At 41.6% G+C, this 18,609-nt stretch overlaps 1 protein-coding gene across 4 annotated transcripts in view; it reads left to right on the top strand.

The window, feature by feature from the left end:
• PIK3CB (phosphatidylinositol-4,5-bisphosphate 3-kinase catalytic subunit beta) overlaps positions 1-18,609 on the top strand; it is a 279,429-nt gene that overhangs the window by 211,049 nt on the left and 49,771 nt on the right. For 2 of the 4 annotated variants that reach the window (XM_027686271.1, XM_027686270.1), the window contains 2 exons: positions 790-959; positions 17,611-17,701. The gene's annotated coding sequence lies outside the window, so the exon portion shown is untranslated. Of the gene's footprint in view, positions 1-789; positions 960-1,641; positions 2,201-17,610; positions 17,702-18,609 lie in introns of those variants that run through there. The other 2 variants (XM_027686272.1, XM_027686273.1) reach the window with 2 other exon arrangements.

The following is an 18,609-nucleotide window of genomic DNA, read 5'->3' on the forward strand; positions in this document are numbered from 1 at the left end:
ATGCAAGTTGATCAACTATAATCTGAAAAATGTTAATAACGACTGATTGAGATCTCTTTATTCCCCCTGCTAAATACTGATATTGTATTTAGAGGTGTTAAAACAGCAAATGGAAAGGAAATTTGAAATCGGGGATTACAACCCTACAGAAAAGCTCTGTGTGGGCAGGTTTCATTGCAATCTATTCACAGATATAGCAGAAATTGTCTATACAAGACAATTTTTAAGTACGTGGAACTTTATGGATGACAGACACTTCAAGGCATCATTATTCAGTTGAAAAGATGGCAGTACAGTAAACAGATTTTTAAGCTTCTGGATTGTAGCCCTCTGCTTACTCTAGTAAATCACTCACAACACTTTACAAAGACTGCTCTGGATCCTGTAGAACAACAATCTAATGTCATAAGATCCAGAGTAAATAGCTCTTTTCTAAAGAAAGATTATCTAGCCTTTCCAGGCACAAACCCATTTGTCATCAGTGAGACCAACTATCAAGCCAAGGTTTCAATATCTAAGCCAAGACTATCTGGAATATTTAATGTCAAAATCACAAGTATTAGAATGATTTGAAAAGTTGCATATCTGTGACTTTTTGCACTACTGTACTTCATTAACACCTTATTTTTCAGAAATATATTTCAGTAGCAATGTAAACTTTAAACAAAAGAGACAAGTGGCTCAATATGCTGAACTAAACTTCATTACGGACGTGATCCATTTGTGTGAGTTGTATGTTTGCCTTGATAAACCAGTTTCATTTGAAATCTGTTGGCTTTTTTTTTCCAGGAAGAAGGAAAGTCAAGTGAAGTTACCACACTCTGTGATGTGAAGAAGCAACATGATGTTCAGGAACAATGAGCGGCCTTAAAGGAACTGGAAAGGAACTGCTTTTAGCAGGAAGGGGAACTGTTAATTGATACACACAACAGAGAGGCTGTGAAGGCGACTGACACATGGTAGGCAAGATTTCTCATTAACTTCTGCCCTTCCACTGAGATTTGCCAGGATGTAGCATTGTACGCTCACCATTCATACAAAATTCCCATTTGCTGAAGTAATGGGGAGATTATTGTCCTTCCCATATATTTCTAGTTAAACCATGTTGTAGTTGGTTGGTTGGTTGGTTTGGAACAAACAACTAAACATCCCCTAGATATTTTCTAATCTAAAGTTAATGGATTTTTAGCGCCTTGAGAATCAGTAAGTGAAGTTGATGAGGAAGTAAATCCATCCATCTGTTTTCAAAACTGGAATAACTGGAAAAATGAACAGACTAAAATAGACCAGACTAATGATATAGCATGATTACTAGCATAGGGATGTTAAGATATGCATAATATGATCATACTCTTTGTGGACAAGAATGTGCTATGCCTCGCCCTGTGTTCTTTAAAGGCAGCAGGAATGTTGCTGCTGATTTCAGTGGGTGGGGACGGCCCGCTGCATGCAAAAGTTGTTTCATTACCGGTTACATTGTACCTTGCTTTTCTTTGACTGCTTCTTTTAAGCCTTAGACAAACACCTCCTTTTAAACGTTCTAGTTACCATGCAATTATTCCTAACACCAAGACTCTTGAAATGAGGATGTATCACAGAAATCATTGGCAAGGCAGTAAGCTGCTATAATGAAGTCTTCCCTGCTCATTTCCAAAAGGGAAAGCTGGTCACGGATGAGCCCTTTCCTGCGTGCCCGTGGATGGCTGCCCCTGTCCTCCGTCTGAGGGCTGTGCAGGGTGTGCGGCAGCAGCTTTGCGGGGCGCTACGGGTGCGAAACGCGGCCGGGGAGCGCCAGGCGAGCGGGGACAGTGGGACTGCGCGCCGGCCCGGGCTGGGAGCGCTCGGGGGGATCTCACCAGCGGCCCCCGGCCCGGCGGGGGCGGGCGGACAGGCGACGCCCCCTTCGCCGGCAGCCCCGCAGCCCGGCCGGAGGCGCGGCCAACGCCGTCCCTGGCGGGGAAGGGGAGCGCCCGCAGGGGCGGGACGCGCCGCGCCATTGGCCGCCGCCCGCGGTCTGATAGCGAAAGCCCGGGCCGGGTTGGCGGCGCCGGGCCGAGGGCGAAGCCATCGCCTTGGTAACCCCGGCGGGGCGCAGCGGCCGGTGCCGGCCGAGGGAGCGCTCCCCGCTGGCGCCAGCGCCGCCGCGCTGGCTGGGCTGGGGCGGCGCGGGACGGGACACGGCGGGGCCGCGGCCGGGCAGGTGGGTGTGCGGGGCGAGCGCTGTGCTGTGCGGGCAGGTGGGTGTGCGGGGCGAGCGCTGTGCTGTGCGGGCAGGTGGGTGTGCGGGGCGAGCGCTGTGCTGCGCCGCGGGTGCGCACCGGGGACACGGAGCGGGACGGGCGGTCGATGCGAGCTGCGCCGGGGCTTCCCCTCGGCCGCCACCGCCGGCTCCTGCCGGTGCCTGCCCGCCCCGCTCCGCAGGAAGAGGCGCTGCTCCAGTTGCGACACGGCGGTTGCTCAACCGCGCGGGGGAAGGTTTCGGCGGGACGCGGCCGTTTGGCAGCGGAAAGGGGCCCGGGCCGGGCGGCGGCTCGGCTCGACTCGGCTCGGCTCGGCTCGGCGGGGCGGGCGCCTTTGTGCGCGGCCCTGAGCGACCGCGGCGGGAACGGCCCCGCAACAAGTGCCCGGGGCGCCCCGGCCCGTCCGCTCTGTGCTCAGCTGGGCAGGGCCGCGGCTCCGGTGGCATCGGAGCCCCCGCTGCGACCCGGGCACCCCTCCCGGTGCGAGGCAGCGCTGGAAGCCCGTGTGCCCTCCGCTGCCCCGGGGCTCGGCGGCGCTCGGACCGGCTCGGCCGTCCCTGGGTGTGCGGCGCCTGCTCCCCCCCGAGCGTTCCCGGACGAGCTTTGCGCTCTGCCTGCTGGGTTTTTTTCAATGTTTGTATTTTTTTTTCCCCCCAGCTGAGAACTCTCTGTGATTGCTCAGTGAGTTTTAAGTGCCGTTTAGGTTACTCGATACTCCTGGTTGTTTTCAGCCGGGTTTCTGAGCGTTGTTTTCCTTCCGAACCGCAGGAATTTGTATGGCAAAGCAGTATTTCGGAAATGTGTGTCCAGTCAGATGCCCACGCTCTGTGCAGCCCGGCGCGGGCAGCGCACTGAACGGTACTTTGGCAGCGTACAGGCATCCTGTACTCTCTTAACAGACATCTAAACTATTCCGCAGACGGGGAGCTCTTTCTGTGAAAGGGGGGAATAAATCTTCATTAGTCCCAAAGAGTTCCTGAAAGAGAAACGGAAACCTCTCATGCCAGATTCGCTGGTTGTCTAGCTCCAACAAGTGTGTGCTTAAACTCATGTTGGATACCTCCCAAAATCCAGAAAGCTTAGTTTTTATTGTTTGTTTTTTTTTTTTTTTTCCCCCCAGGACTTTATGCATTGATAGTCTTTTCTTGTATGTATTCTTGTCAATAGATGCACTGATGAGGGTTTTTTTACATTTGGAATTGATAACTGTAGCCATAACTGTAAATGTTATGTACTCTAAGTTCATACTGCTGTTCTTCTGTTGATACTGAACTTTATTTGGGCTTAAGTTACTGAAGATGGGCATTACTAGAAACCCCAGCAACACATTATTTATGTTTTCATGACTGTAATTTAGGATTTGAAGTTAGATGAGCACATGAAGGATGTCATGGAAATTTGATTGGCTTGTGGTTTGCAGTATTAGCTAGAGATTCCCACAGCTGTATGTCCTCAAAAATTAATTAAAAGGTGAAATAAAACTTTATAACATGCTTGCTTTTAGGAAAATTGGATATAAAGGAATATTGAATACCCATTCATATGCTTGGCAAAGAGTTGTGAAGTCTAGTGGAATGCATTAAGGTGGCTGGAGAATCAATCACCAGGTCACTTGGAAACTTTGATCCAGAAGCTTCAGTTCAGACTGATGGTAGTTTTTCAGGCTTTGGAAGTTTCAATCCAGCAAGCAGTGCTTTTCAAAGGAGTGGGGAATCAGAAAAGGATTACTGAACTAAAGATTGTGGGTAACTGTTTTATTGGCCTTTTTTAGAGTGTCACGGATATTGATAACATCAAGAATGTTTTGGTGTGGATTGACTTGGAAACATGTCTATTTAAATATCTGTTATTCTTGAGTAAAAATCACTTCTATTAAGTCAGGTTTCACTTCCCTGGAATATCTGATGTCATGAATTCTCTAGTTCTCCAATTGTCTATGGACTTTTGGCAGAACTCCAATTTCTGGTGTAGGAAAGCCTTCTTAAAAAAAATAAAAAACCTTTCTTTGGTTTTTGTGATGTAGTAAAGACAGAATATGTCCTGCTCCACTGCTCCTTTCCTTTTAATAAAGTTTGCATATGTCTGCAATATGCTCTCTTTTGCAAGTAACTTAAAACCAAAGTCCAGTAAAAATCCAAGCTGTTAGATTGCTGTATATACGCGAGGGGAGTGCAGGAGAAATACTGTTGTTTAGAATTTGGGTGGAAATGCAGGCTGGTGTTTTGGCTGGTTAGCTAGAAAGCTGGTATTGTGTTTCAGTGACCAGAGGTGCAGAGTTCAAGTAGCTTAAGTGCTTTTTCACAGATCTAGAGACACACGTGGAAGTTTTGCCCTTGGTTCTTTAAAAGTTGTCACCAGTTATCTCAAAATAAATAACGGGGGTTGCTGGATTGTAGAATGTGGCATTATATTTATTCAAAGTCCATGGGGCTGCTTTGGTTGGAGGTGGGCTTTCTGACTTGCCACTCTTGGGAGCAGCAGACCGTTAAGTTATGAAGTTTGCCCATTTGCACAAGTGGCAGTTTCTGTGAAAACAGTCCCAGAGAGAAGAGTCTGAAATGAGCATCATTTACACAGTTGCATAGAAAAACTTGCTTGTTTGTTTTGGGTTTTCTTTTTTTGGGTTATTTTTTGTAAATGTGTGTTTTTACTCAAACTGATACCCCTGGGCAAGGCACGTGGTGTTACACACTACATCTCAAATCATTTGCCTGAGAATATGAGGACTTTGAATTGTGGAGGACTAACATTCAGTACTGGTGTCTGAGTGCGTGAAACAATTTGTTTTGTGGCAGTGCTGCTGGTCCTTCCAGTCACTCATCCTGTGGAAGTTTCACTGTGTCTTGCTTTGATAACTAAATCAGGTCCGGGGGCAAAGATCATCTTATGTTAGAAATTGAAGGTTTTTGAAATTTTAATTAATTTTAGTAGTAACTTGTAAGCAAGAAGTTTTGCTTTGGGTTGGTAAAGTGTACACCTACGGTCCAGAATGAACAGCAGGTAATCCAGTGGTGGTTCTTTGAAAAATCAGAGTTGGAGATGCTGCAAGGTGAAGGTTACATGTATCTGTACGATTCCTGAAGTACCAGCTACTTTATAAGCAACATCGACCAATCTGTGTTACATTCTGTGTCAAATTTATGTGGGTAAATCTTTTTATCTCAACCCTTGGTGGAAATAAATTCAGGAATGTGGTTTCATTTACATACATTAAGAGTTGCCGAAGAGGCCCTGATGTGCAAATGCTTGTGGATTTCCAGCTACCAAAATAATTGAATTTACATACTGGCTTCAGAAGATTAAAGAAACAAAGAGTGACACTGATGAGTCAAGAAAAGCTTCCTTTGAGGGGTGGGATTGGGGCAGTTCTGCTCCCCTACTGTTAATTTGTGTGTGTGTGTGTGTGCACATTGTTACTTGGTTTGGCTTTGCCAGTTTTAGGTAGCCTAAGTGTAATTGGTACCGTGCTACAGAGACAGCCTTTCAGAAAACCCGTTGTGCACAAATAGAGGATCTGGGCTGTCCTCGGGTACCTTCTTTGTTACTTCCACTTCACAGCTTTGACTGGGGGTCAGGTGGGGGCTTTTCAGTTGCATTAAAAAGGGAGGAGAGCAGCTGTAAGAACCTTAAATATTTAGTTTCTTACCTTATGTACTCTTGACTAAAAATTGTTAATTAGTTGAACTCAAGAGGAACTTCTTGCCTTTGGAGTTACATCTTCATATGTAGAAATATTTTTTGTATTTACTTCTAAAAGAGCATAAGAATTAGCAGTACTGTAATTTTTCTCTCAATGCAAAATATACTTAATATAAATTTGCTACTCACAGCTTACTTTTGTTTCTTTCAAAATTTTTAAACTTGCATATTTTTGATAAGTAGCATTGCATTAACTTTTTACTATGGAACTGAATTGTAAAGGGTGCTCTTCTATTTCTAGAAAACCTTGCTATTAGTTGTTGTAGTTACTCTGATTTTTAGAATCGCTTTGTGAATTCATCAAGGTGTCTTAAAGGAACTCCATCAGAGATGCTGATGTTTAGTTTTATGCTTGTGTAGCTTAGCTCAATGTGTTGCTGTAATGCTGAAGAATTTTACTTCCCATATTTGGTTGGTAAACGATCTTTTACTACTTCATTAATGGCTGTATAAAACCAATTTTTTTTCTGTTTTCTGGAAACTATGATGATCGAATGGGAAAGATATGCCCTGTAATGGAAACAACTCTGTGTTGTGGGTGTAATTTTTGTGCCTGTATGTGACGTTCTTTCCTCTTTGCAAGGATCTGCTTGTAAGAGGTGAAGAGGTGACAGTCATGTTCTCGTGACTCTCTTTTGGTGTTCACTTTTGGGGAGCACCAAAGTTTTAAATTGAAGAGTCTAAACTTCTTTTCACTGTGTTCTTCTCAGGCTTTTTCCTCAGATTTCTTGTACCCAGAGCAGAAAGCAGAGGCTTTTTTTCATGTGTTAGTTGGGAACTAATGGACATTTTAAAGTGATGTGTAGTCCATTAGGAGGTACAATGTTCACTCTCACTTTGGGTCCTTCCTGTCTTCTCCTTCCCCCCAGGCATGATATATCCACTGGAATTAAAAAAAATCCACAACCCGATGAGAGGATTTAAAGATGAGTTAGAAGATATAAGTTTTGAGTTGGCATCAGCTGGCAGCAATTTTAGCACAGCTTGTATGGCTGTTAGAGGTAGATAAGTAGTTTTGTGGAAGTCATGTGTTTGTGGTTAGTCTTGTCAGTTAATAAGAATTCTTAAGAATATTGATGTGTCTTCAGTTTTATGGTAGAGTGCTGCTATGAAGCATTTGCTAATTCTTAGTGTTTCTGAAAGTCCTTTGCTGTCTGCAGGCACAGGAGGTGTCTGTAACAGAGCAATGAAATACTTGTTTATGAAAGCTGTTATGTGGAATGTGCAATAGCTGGTGTTCTGTGTCATTAACCTGACATTTTAAGAGGTTCAGAGTCCTGCTGTCAAGTGGTTTTGTGACAGGTTTAATGCGGAAGACGTGTTTGTATGCAGCTACAGAGTACTAGAACCAGTTGAAAAATCAGAGTAGGTGGATGGTTTGGAGAATATTGTAAAAAAAATCTAGAAAAAAGAATGACTGGTAACATTTTTTAGTGCTAGAGGTTCTTATGGGAGCTATCTATTGAGCAATAACTTTTTAAACTTTTGTAAATAAGGTGCTTGAGAGATGCATTTTGATATTTTGGCGTCGTTTTGTTTTCTAAGAAGAAAAGATGATATTTTGAAATGTGCTGTGTTATTTTCAGTTAACAATTTTGTGTTCATGAGGATAGAATGTTAATAACAGAAGAATATGAAGCACAGTTGATTTTAAAAACAGATTACATTTGTGTCACTGCAAAAGGCAGCCCAAAAGACTGCTTTTGAGTACTGCAGAGTGATGGTTTTCTGTCAGTGATGTGAGTGTTGCTGTTTAGTGTTGTGTCCTCCAGAAGACTATGGTTTGTCAGCCTGTGGTTTGTGCCTGCACACACATTGGTACAGACACTTGTACAGGGGAGAAACAGGTAAACAAAGGTAAATGTCAGTAGAAACTCAAAAAGCTAAGGACAAAGTTGATGCAGTAGAAAGAAGCACATGAAATGTTATTTTAAAATTGCATTGGGCACTGTACTCTCTTCCTGATTGGCTTCATGCCTCAGATTCCTTTTCTGGTTTTGAAGAGTACTTGGGTCCTTATGCCTGTACTTTCCCCCCTTCCTCTACCTTTCATATTCCAGGATTTTTTACTTGTTTTTCTTCTTCTTATAGTGTGTCACCAAGTTTACTACTCTTGGCTTATTTCTTCTCCCCAGATCTCCCGTTATTTCCCCCCCAACTCCCAAAGAATTTAAGAACCTGTGTGTTAACCATGTCTTTGCTCTGTTTAGTGCCTTGTCTTTTCACACTGCTGGTTCTTGGAGGCCAGTGCTCCTTGCAGTGCCTGTGGGGCCCCATCCTGAGGATGTGTTAGAAATAATTTATGCTTTATAAAGTATAATATTCTGTAGAACAGAATCTGTATAAGAAAGGACTCTCTGGTGACAACTGTGGGGAGGAAGGAAACCAGCAGTCACAGATAAGTCCAGACTAGGACAGGAGTGGCCTGCTGTGCTGCAGGCTGGCAGTCAGGGCTGGAGGTGCACAGGGAGATGGAGGGGCTGGCGTGGTACCAGTCGTGATGCTGGGAGTGCTGCTTTGGGTCCTCTGCACTTTGGTGCTTGAAGATGGCTGGAAATATTGTTCATTCTCTGCAGGTGTTTGAGTTTTGGGTCCTTTTTTTTTTTTTTCCAGATCCCTTTTGGACTTACATGGGTGTTGCTAGGGGAGGCAAGGCCTTTGGGATTTTCAGACCACTGCACACAGTGTGGGCTCGGAGCATTTCTATTTCTGGCCTTTAGTGCTGAGTGTCTTCCTTTTGTTTCAGCTCATACAGAGGAGTACCTCTGAATTTACTATCTGGTTATCTGTATGCCCTGCTAAGGGTGCAATTCAAGACATCAGTGAAGATATTTAAGGAGGATTGTCCAAGTCCTAACCAGGGACCCTCTAGGCAAAGAAGAGTTAGTAGTTGGTATACAGACAGCAGTAAAACACAGAATAGTGCATCTTTGTGTGTCCAGTCTGTATGGGCAGCATCAAAATGTGAGAAGACACAAGAATTTAAGTCCTTTATTAATTAATGGATATCTACAAGACAAAATCCCTAGTAATGAATCAAACCTAGTAGGGAATAAAATTTGAAAGGTAGAATCACAGAATGGTTTGAGTTGGAAGGGACCTTAAAGATCATCTCGTTCCAACCCCTTGCCCTGGACAGGGACACCTTCCACTAGACCAGTTTGCTCCAAGCCTCATCCAACCTGTCCTTGAACATTTCCAGGGATGGGGCAGCCACAACTTGCTCTACAACTTAACAACATCTTTGCAACAATGTAACTTTACAACTACCTCAAAGGAGGTTGTAGGCAGGTGAAGGTCAGCCTCTTTTCCCAAGTATCACCCAAAGCCTTGTCAGCATTGGAACAGGCTGCCCAGGGAAGGGGTGCAGTCACCATCCCTGGAGGTGTTTACAAGATGTGCAGGTGTGGCACTAGGTGTCATGGTTCAGCAGAGGGCTTGGCAGTGCTGGATTAAAGGTTGGACTCACTCTCAAGGGTCTCTTCCAGCCTAAATGTTTCTATGATTTTATTCCTTCAGTTTTCTTATGTCAAGTTTGAATGGAAGTACCATGTGCAACATGACATGGATTGAGCCACTCTATCAGGAGGTGAAGAACACTTGTCTACATCTGCTGAAGTATTTGAAGTTATTTACTTGTAGTAATGACTTCAGTGTGAGGAAGTGTGTGTCTGTATGTGGAGAAGAGCTGTCTTGTTTTTATTTATCAGGGAATCTGTGATACATGCTGACTGGAAAGTGAGTAGTAGTTTCTGAACCCCCTTGAGTGAAGAAAAACATTAGTTTGGCAGATTGTCAGCAGCAAATGGTACATTAATTTTTGGCACAAAACTTGCTAGCAAGTTGATTTGCTAGCAAAAAAAGAGACTTTATGTTGCTAATAATAAAAATGAAGAAGGACTGATTATCTGTGCTTGGTAGGCTGATATTTGATATCCACATAAGACAGAGACAATACTTTTGAAAAACGTCCTTTTATATTTTATTAAAAATAGAAAAAAAAGTCTATAATATATTGATAATTTGCATCCAATTACATAACTAACTTTAAATAAATTTTATTATGTTTACAAGCTATTACAAACTATGTATAAACTATGGCAGAATTTCCAATGTGTTTAAAGAAAGAGTTGCCATGATTCAGATGTGTGTTAATCTGTGTAGAATAATGTGAGTCTTCATGCTAGGCCAGTTTTACTCTCCCAGTCCTTCAGAAGTACGTTTTTACATCTACTACTAGTGGTGGTAATGTAGGGAAGTAATATTTTTATTAAAAATGTTTACTTACACTTGAATCAGGAGATCTGTAGTTGTTTTGAAAATTTTAGAAAGCTCAGCATAATGATCTAACTTTATTTTTACCTGAGTAATAATAATAACAATGTTTTGTTTAATGAATTGTTGCTTTAAGTGTGAGAGTAGCATTTTTAATATTCAAATGTGGTTCTGCAGAAGTTCTTAGAGTCCAACTAACACAAGTAGTACATAACAATTGTTTATTTTCATATGGCAGTCTGTTTTGATAGCTAGTAATTTCTGCTTCCTTTGGGTGCTGTAAATAAATCTGGTGTATGAAGATCTGCAGTGATTAACAGTAGCAGAAAAGTACTGCATGAAAAGGAAAGATTATTTAGTAGGAATATAGTTCTTCAGTAAAAACAAGTTTTGCAAGAATGTAAAGCTGCAACTGTAAAACTTAGAAGTAATGTTAAGACCACAATCAAGTCTTTTCCTCGTCATTTCTCATCATGAGTGGGTCATGAAGATTTGCAGCAGCTCTGTATCTGTTGAAGCTGAATGCACATATTGGGTGCTGTCAGAATTTCTATCACCGCCAATATGCTGGATTACAACTCGCTTTATATTTGATTTGCTATTCACCACAAGACGACAATAGTCCTTATTGATTTCTACATTTTAAATAAAGAACTCCTCTCTCTGTATTTTTTCTCCTTTGCTCCATTTTGTTTAAATTAAAAGCTTCAACATTCCTTTACTTGGGTGAGAAATACTGTGAGTAAAGCACTGACTGGGGATTTGTAATAACTGGCTGCTATTTCCAAGTGTTTCACACGGCTGCTCTGTGAATTCAGAGACATTTGGTTATCATGGTGTGTTTTCATCTGTGTATTGGGGAGGAGGCACGTTTTCTTCCTTTGGTGTTTTTGAGTGGTAAACTTTTCTTGTGTTTATGTCCTTGAACAAACATAATGTCAGCTGTCATCCCTGGAGGGATTTAAAAGCTGTGTAGATGTGGCACTTGGGGATATGGTTTAGTGATGGGCTTGGCAGTGCTGGAGGAACAGCTGGACCCAATGATCTTAGAGGCCTTTTCCAACCTTAATGATTCTAAGTTTCTCTGCTGCTTTAGGATAAATGCAAGCACTTAATTGAAAAATACCCTGTAGCAGCTCTGGTCGTTGAAATGGATAGCAAATAACTTTTTATGTGCTTTATATTAGAATGGAGAAAAGGTAAATGTGTTTTAAGTGGCCCCATTAAAAAAGATCCATTTAAGCTACTGCATATAATCATTCCAGCTGATGCACAGACTCACTTTGCTTACTGTCTGTGCAAATGCTTTTTGAAAGTAAATCTCTTTTATTGCATATAAAAAAAAGGGAGAAATTATTCTTAAAAAATAGGTAGAGGCAGACTGCAGTACAGCATCTAAAGTATTTTTAAAGCATCATATTAAAAGATGAAAAACTTAGACTCTTTAGTGTATTCTTGTCATGGGAATAGAAATTTGAATGATTAACCACTTTCTATTTATAGCTGTTTTCTCTGAGTTACAATTCCTGTTCCAGTTAACTTCTAGGTAAATTTTATGAGAAGGCAGAGTAATTCTTGTCTTAGTCTATCTCTGCAGATAATCATTTTAGTATCCTCAAGTTACTTTCTTTTTAATGTGCATTTCAGAAATCACATCTGTGTTTTGAGATATATTTCTAATTTAATAACTTGTCAGCTTTTATTGCATGCAACTACAGGATTTAAAGAGGCCTCTTCAGCATTTGGTGGCTCCTTTTGTCAGTTTTAAAAATACTTAAATATTTAAAATGCTTAAGGCAGATCATCTGGGGTTATTGGCTCAAGAGAAGGAGGTGGAGGCTGTGTGTGCTACACTGCTAAATCTCAAAACAGCCAGGCAAAAATATATATCGATTACTATGAAAGTCTTCCACCATCTTGATGCCATAAGTTGCTTCTTTGTTGTTGATTTAATTGGGACTTGTTGGCCAGGTCAGTAGCATGCTACTTTTTGGGTGTTTTTTAATCTCTATTTGTGGAGTAAGCAATGGTTTCTACCTATGTAATGGCAGTTTTCTTGAAAAAGAGGCAGTGTGGGTGGTTAGACCTCTTGTAGAAGAAAGGTTCTTCAGAAACAGCAGCATTCTTGAAACCTTCAGCTCAAATGTCTGCCTTTTGGTGATTAACAAGCCCAGTTAACCTGAAGAAAGGTTTATCGGGTTGCAGTGGCAAAGGAAATGGTTTGTTGTTTAATTTTCGGTCGTTCTGTGATTTACTGGTGAGAAGCAAAATAGGATTCTAGAAGACCTTTGTTGTCTTTCTAACTTATCATGGGAGAGAATTTGAAAGGAGTTAAAGCAAATATTTTCTGAGTCTTTCCTCGGTAAGTCACTCTTCTGCTGTCAAGTGAGGGGTTGAGAAATTTTTATCACGGTCAAGCCGTTATTATTTGTGTGAAAACTGAAAAGCCTTTGTTTTCATTTGCAAATCACTTTTTTGGTTTCTGATTTTATGGCATATTTTAAGAATTGCTTTCTTAAGCATAGATGGTGCTGTTCCAGCAGTTCTCCCATGTGCCTAGGTTTACGTCCCTTGAGTGCTACTACTCCTGTAGTTTGGAGATGAAGCGATACACTGTGGTGCAGGATGTGCTTCTGATGGAGTGAAGGCATTGTTGAAAGAAAGTCTGTCCAGTGACTGGCTCTGGGAAAAGGGGGAGCTCACGCTCATTTATTAGGGACAGAGAGGGGGTTTAGATGCCTATTGCCAGAAACTGGTGTAAATATTGATCTCATAAGTTAGTGGTAACAGGAGGATAAATCCATTCTCCAGAATGGATCTGCTGCCTCTCCTCAATCCTTCCACAGCTTGCCCGTGAAAATGTCAGAGAACTCATCATTTTCAGTCCAGCCTTTGTCTTCTTTAGTCCTGTGTTTTTGAGATGTTACACAACAATTAAGAGGGTTGCATTTTATTCTTTCCATCTTGCTCTTCACGGTTCATCTCAGTGCCAGGGATTACTTTGCAATTTGATCCTATTGGATATAGGTTTATTCTTGACCTGGTTAGAGCACTCCTATTCACTGTAGCATCTATGGTGCTAGAGGTAGGAAGTCATTCCCCTGTATTAGAGACCTGCCAAGCAGGTTGCTGTCTTCATGGAAGAGGCCTATTCCCAAAGGATTTCTGTGCTCTGCCAGTGCTGCTCTCACACAGGGTCACAGTGTCACTGCTTTGTGTGGAATTCTCTGACGTGAATAAATGTGGCAATGCCCTGCAAGGGTCTTAGAGCAAATTACAGCTCTGGCACTGCTAAAGCTCTGCTCTTCCTCACAACACAGAAGTGGATTTCTCACTGCAGTGTTCCTGACACCGCAAAATCTTTGACTTCTGTCAGAAATAAGCCTGTAGAACAGGCAGGTAGTTAATGCACTGAAACCCTTTCGTTAATGAAGGAAGCCAAAAAATGCCATGTAGTCTCAATCACTGTGCTGAGCATTGCTGCTGATGAAAACAGAAGGTTTTGGGTTGGTTGGTTTGTTTTTACATCAAGTGTTCTGTAATTTTAGGTGCTCTGTCTAAAAGCAGTGTAAAATATGTGAACACTGTTTAAATCTGACTTATGGATTCAGATTTGAACTGTTGGTTTTATGAGAGGAGACTTGTTTTTTGGTTGTGGTTTGCTTTTTTTTTAATCAAGCTCTCTCCTGCTTCTAGCCTGGGATTTGTGCAAATTTGGGGTTCTTCAATTATGTAGTGTTATGAGTTGTGATGCTGAAATTATGCTTGATATTTATTTTTTTTTTATATGAAGTCTCACTACCTGAAAGAATGGGAAGTGGGGAGCAAGACAAAATTAAAATGCACAGTTACAAGAAAGAGCTTAATAGATTTACTTTTGAGTGCTGGATATAGCTGGAGGTAAACTGCATTTGTTAGATGCTTGAATTTTTCCTTCTTCAGCGCAAGAAATATTCTTAGTGATTACTTTTAGTTTCAGATAGTATTTACTGTGTTCATGATGTTAGTGATGGAATACTGTTGATATTTATCATGTGATAATATTTGGAATCAAACAGCAAGTTGGACTGCAGCAGCATGACTTTCAAATGCATTTACATAGACACTATTGTGTTGGGTTCATAGTCTCTTGCAACCCACACTTTGGAGTTTATTTTAATCATAAAGAATGAAGCCTTTCAAGTGATACCTGGAGTAGAGTGGGCAGTTGCTTCACAATATGGTTCATAATAATTAATTACTGAAAAATTGTTTGGTTTTACTTTTTAACTCTACTACTGTGTTCTCATTTATATGAATTTAAATATGAGCACAACAAAAAGCAGAATTTGGGAACTAAATAGAAGTAAATTTTCATAGACCATATTAGGCATTTAACAGAGCATAAATAGGAAGTGAAACATCAGCATACAAAAGTAGTGAAGAAAATAGACTACACAGAAGAGATCACAAGAAACAGAAATCATGAGTAGTCCTACTAATAATGTTTCAAGTAACTAACTAATTGTGATAAGATCTTTGCAGAGCCAGGATGCAGATTCACTGTTATATTTCTCTGTTTAAAGTGCAGGTAAATATTTATTCATTTAGTAACTTTTGGGTGGAACCAGTAGGGGTTTTTTGTGTTTTTACATCTATGACACACTAGTGAGTAGAGAATGTATCAACAATAAGGACCATGTTCAGTTATCCCTGAATTCTGGGGAAATGCTGAGTCAGTGAGACCTGAGCACTGTGAGTCTTTCAGAGTTTAGGACAACCGGAGAGAAATCATGGAGAAGGACTTCATAAACTTTAGAATGCCTGAAAATGGCCTCGAGCTCATTAAATGAATGTAAAATTTCTGTATGAAAAATGATGGTGTGGGGGTAATGTTGTGTTCTGTGTTAAGCCCAGTAATTTACTAGATTCAGAGGTATGCTTCAAAACAAAAGTGGGGGGCATAACTGTGATAGAGAACCAAAGAACCAGTGCTTCACTGATATCCCACAGGTACAGGAATTGCTGTGCTGCTGGCAATTAATGCCCCCCTCCCCAGGACTCCTGTTTTCAAGACTCCTGCATTACTTTAGAGGTAATGCAAATCCATGCAGAATCAAATATCTTATTCCTGCTTGCAATCTATTTTAGTGTTTGGACAGCTGAGTTCCAGTAGTGTAACTGCTGAGGGTGCGCGGTGATTGCAGAGCGCTGGGTTGGCACTTCATGGGCTCTGCAAACATCCCTGTACATGTCCCAAGGGCTTGTGCAGGGTGGTGAATTTGTTTGCACCTGCCTAAACTGCTCTTCAGTGGTAAGGTTGGCTCAACTTCCAGCCTTTGAGCTTCACGCTGTGTGTCTGTGTGTGTAGGTATGGATTTCTTGGAAGAGGAGCGCAGCTTCTAATTCTTCACTTCTGTAAGCCAGATGTAGTGAACCAGATTTAAAAAAGCTGCAACACTGGCCTTGAGATGAAAGTGGTCTGCGGGCCCTGGGAGGAGTTACATCTTCACATGGATGAGTCTGTCCAGGCTAAACTATTCGTTTCTTTGTCACCAGCTTTGGAGCTACTGAACCAGTTGGGTAATCACTTGTGCCCCACACTGGATCGGAACTGGAAATGAGCTGGAAAGGGTTGCTCACTTGACTCCGTGTTTATGCAGCAATATAAAGCAAATCTAAGCACTTGTTTGTGAGTCATCTGAAATCATAACAACACTGCTGTTTTTATAAAATGGTCACGTGCAGCCTAGAACTTTGTGCTTTTTGAACTGCAGAGTACCCTCAGACCCAGTACATTTTCCAGCCCAGAACCTCTCCTGGGATTTTTCCTTATTCTGCAGTTGTCATTAGAAGTTATGAGCACTGGCAGTCAGCCCTCTCCGATGCTGAGGGCATTTGCAGGATCTCCCACTGCAGAGACCTTGCCAGTCTTGCTCTCAGCACACTGCTCTCAGATGAGAGAATGACTGGCTGCCTGGCAGAATGTGAGAGGAAAATTTGTCATCTACTAGTCTTTTTGTTAAGCTTCATTAACAGCGATGTGTTCCCCTTCTGCTTTGCCCAGAGGTATTTCTTTTGAAGCTGGCAGAGCAGGAGAAAAACAGTTGAATCATTCTGGGAAAATAAAAATAAATTATTTTTGTGTAGGTTTCTCTTTGTTGATCCTAAATCATGCAGATGATTCCTTGCCATCTGGAAGTATCTGTTCTTTGCTCCTTTAGTTTAAGATCCTTCATTTTCCAGTGCCAGTAAGAGCCCACAGTCTTTTGCTTTTGTGTTAACTTTATTGTAAAGACAAAAGGTTGTCATTTGCCTCACAACTTCACTCATATTGAGTTCTAAGCTACATTTAGTAGGAGGGTTACTGGGTTACTTAACCCTGAGCACCGTCATAACTGTGAAAGGGGGACACACCCCACCCTCCCAAATAAATTCAAGTGTCAGTAACTGACCCCCTGTTAGAATCACAGAATGAATTAGAGTTAATTGGAAAAGACCTCTGAGATCATCAAGTCCAACCCATGACTGAACATGGCCATGTCAGCCAGAGCAGGGCACTGAGTGCCACCTCCAGCCTTTCCTGAAACACCTCCAGTGACGGAGACTCCACTGCCGCCCTGGGCAGCTTGTTCCAGTGTCTGATCACCCTTGGTGTGAAGAAATTCCTCCTAATGTCCAGCCTAAACCTACCCTGGCACAGCTTGAGACTAAAAGCAGTATTTTCAAAATAAAGAGTTGGTGAAAACTTTGCAAGATGTTTTTGGTGTTGCATTGCAGTTTAAACTGAAAGGAACTCAGCAGCACGTGTAACCAAGTAAAAAAGAAAGATTTATTGTAAAGCATATTAGTATGTGATTGTGTGAGTATAAATTTGTTTTAAACAAGCCTGCTGGACACTGAAGGGGATTTCAGAGGTGAGCCATGGCTTTGTGAGGCTGGATCTCCGGGAAGAGGGAACAAGGCTTCCTTACAGGGTGATTCACAGTAGTTGAGTACAGAGCTCCAGCTCTGAATCACCCACTGGATAAGTATAATTATGATACTGAGTTCTTAATGAAGATATGTGACTGAATTTAGATTCAAATCATATTTCTAACTGTTACCTATTTAACTTAAAACATAACACTGACCCATATGTTTAGCTATTCAAGAAAATGCTTTGTGGTCTCCATTTTGTCCATCTTCAGGAATAAGGAAGGCTGTAAAGTGATTTTTAGTTATCTTTTTTTGAACTCTTTTGGCTTACAACTTGGTGTTCTGCAATTTCTGCGTCTACCTTGTTTGTTTCTGTGGCTATTCTTGTGTGATGACAGCTTGTAGCTCTATGCCTGTTTTCTTTTAGTTAAAAGATTTCCTACAAGATAGGTGGGTTTCACATTTCAGAGAAGGTTGACTTTTTTTTTTTAATTTAAAGGATATTATGGTTTTTTGACCAACCACCAACACCTGTGAAAGCAGAACACAAAGAAGAATGCTGCTGTGTGTGTAACAGTATGCTGTCCGTGGTCAGTAAGATATTTTGTCTCTTGATATTACTGCAAAAATAAGTGCCACCTTTAAAAGGTCAAAACTGGTCTGAGCTGTTGAAGAGACTTTGGGCATTGCATGATTAGGATGGTTGTTATGTACAGTTCTACTGTTTGCATCAGTCTGAATACAACACTATGTAATACATAAGGAATGTTTTTTTCAGATCTAGGCTTTAACTCACATTTTCGAATATGCACTCAGATATACAGTAGGTGGAACCTGGAGGCTGCTGTGATTTAACCAGATGTGCACTGCTGCAAGTTTGTCTTTTCCTCACTGTTTTAATTCCTGAACTTGGGTTGCAATGGCTTACTTACTGATCATGAATGTTCTTGAAGAATTTTGTGCCTATGGTTGAAAGTTAAGATTTAAGGAGACTGAGTTAATTTATATTTTTCAGAATTTTTTTAATTTGAAGACGTTTGGTGTATTTACTGATGGTTAATCTTTTTCTTGTCTCAGACTTGGTGAAATGGTGAGTTTTTTCATTGCCAGTTGGATGCTATAGCAACTAATTTAGCTTGACGCTCACTTGTCCAATCTTCAGTGCTGTTGAGAGCATGACATGCTCGACAGCTTTGAGGCAGCCAGAGGTGTGAACCAAAAGCGATGAAATACCCTAATTGTGCCCTTCTCTGTGTATCACTTTCCTAAACACCTGTTAGTGCTCTCCTGATATCCTCCTCAGTGCATTCTTCCAGAGCCAGAGATACCCAAGAAACTGCTATGTCATGTCCTTCAACCCACTCGGAGTTCCTTATCCTAAAGAAACCCGGAGTATCCTCTCCAACAAATGATTCCTTGTGTGCTCTGGCAGAATTCACAGAGCAGCCTGTCTGATGGATCTAGAAATTGTTATAGGGTAGAAGACCACAGGGCCACA

Source organism: Neopelma chrysocephalum, unplaced genomic scaffold, assembly GCF_003984885.1.
Source record: "Neopelma chrysocephalum unplaced genomic scaffold, ASM398488v2 Primary Assembly neopelma1_70, whole genome shotgun sequence".
Classification (NCBI taxonomy): domain Eukaryota; kingdom Metazoa; phylum Chordata; class Aves; order Passeriformes; family Pipridae; genus Neopelma; species Neopelma chrysocephalum.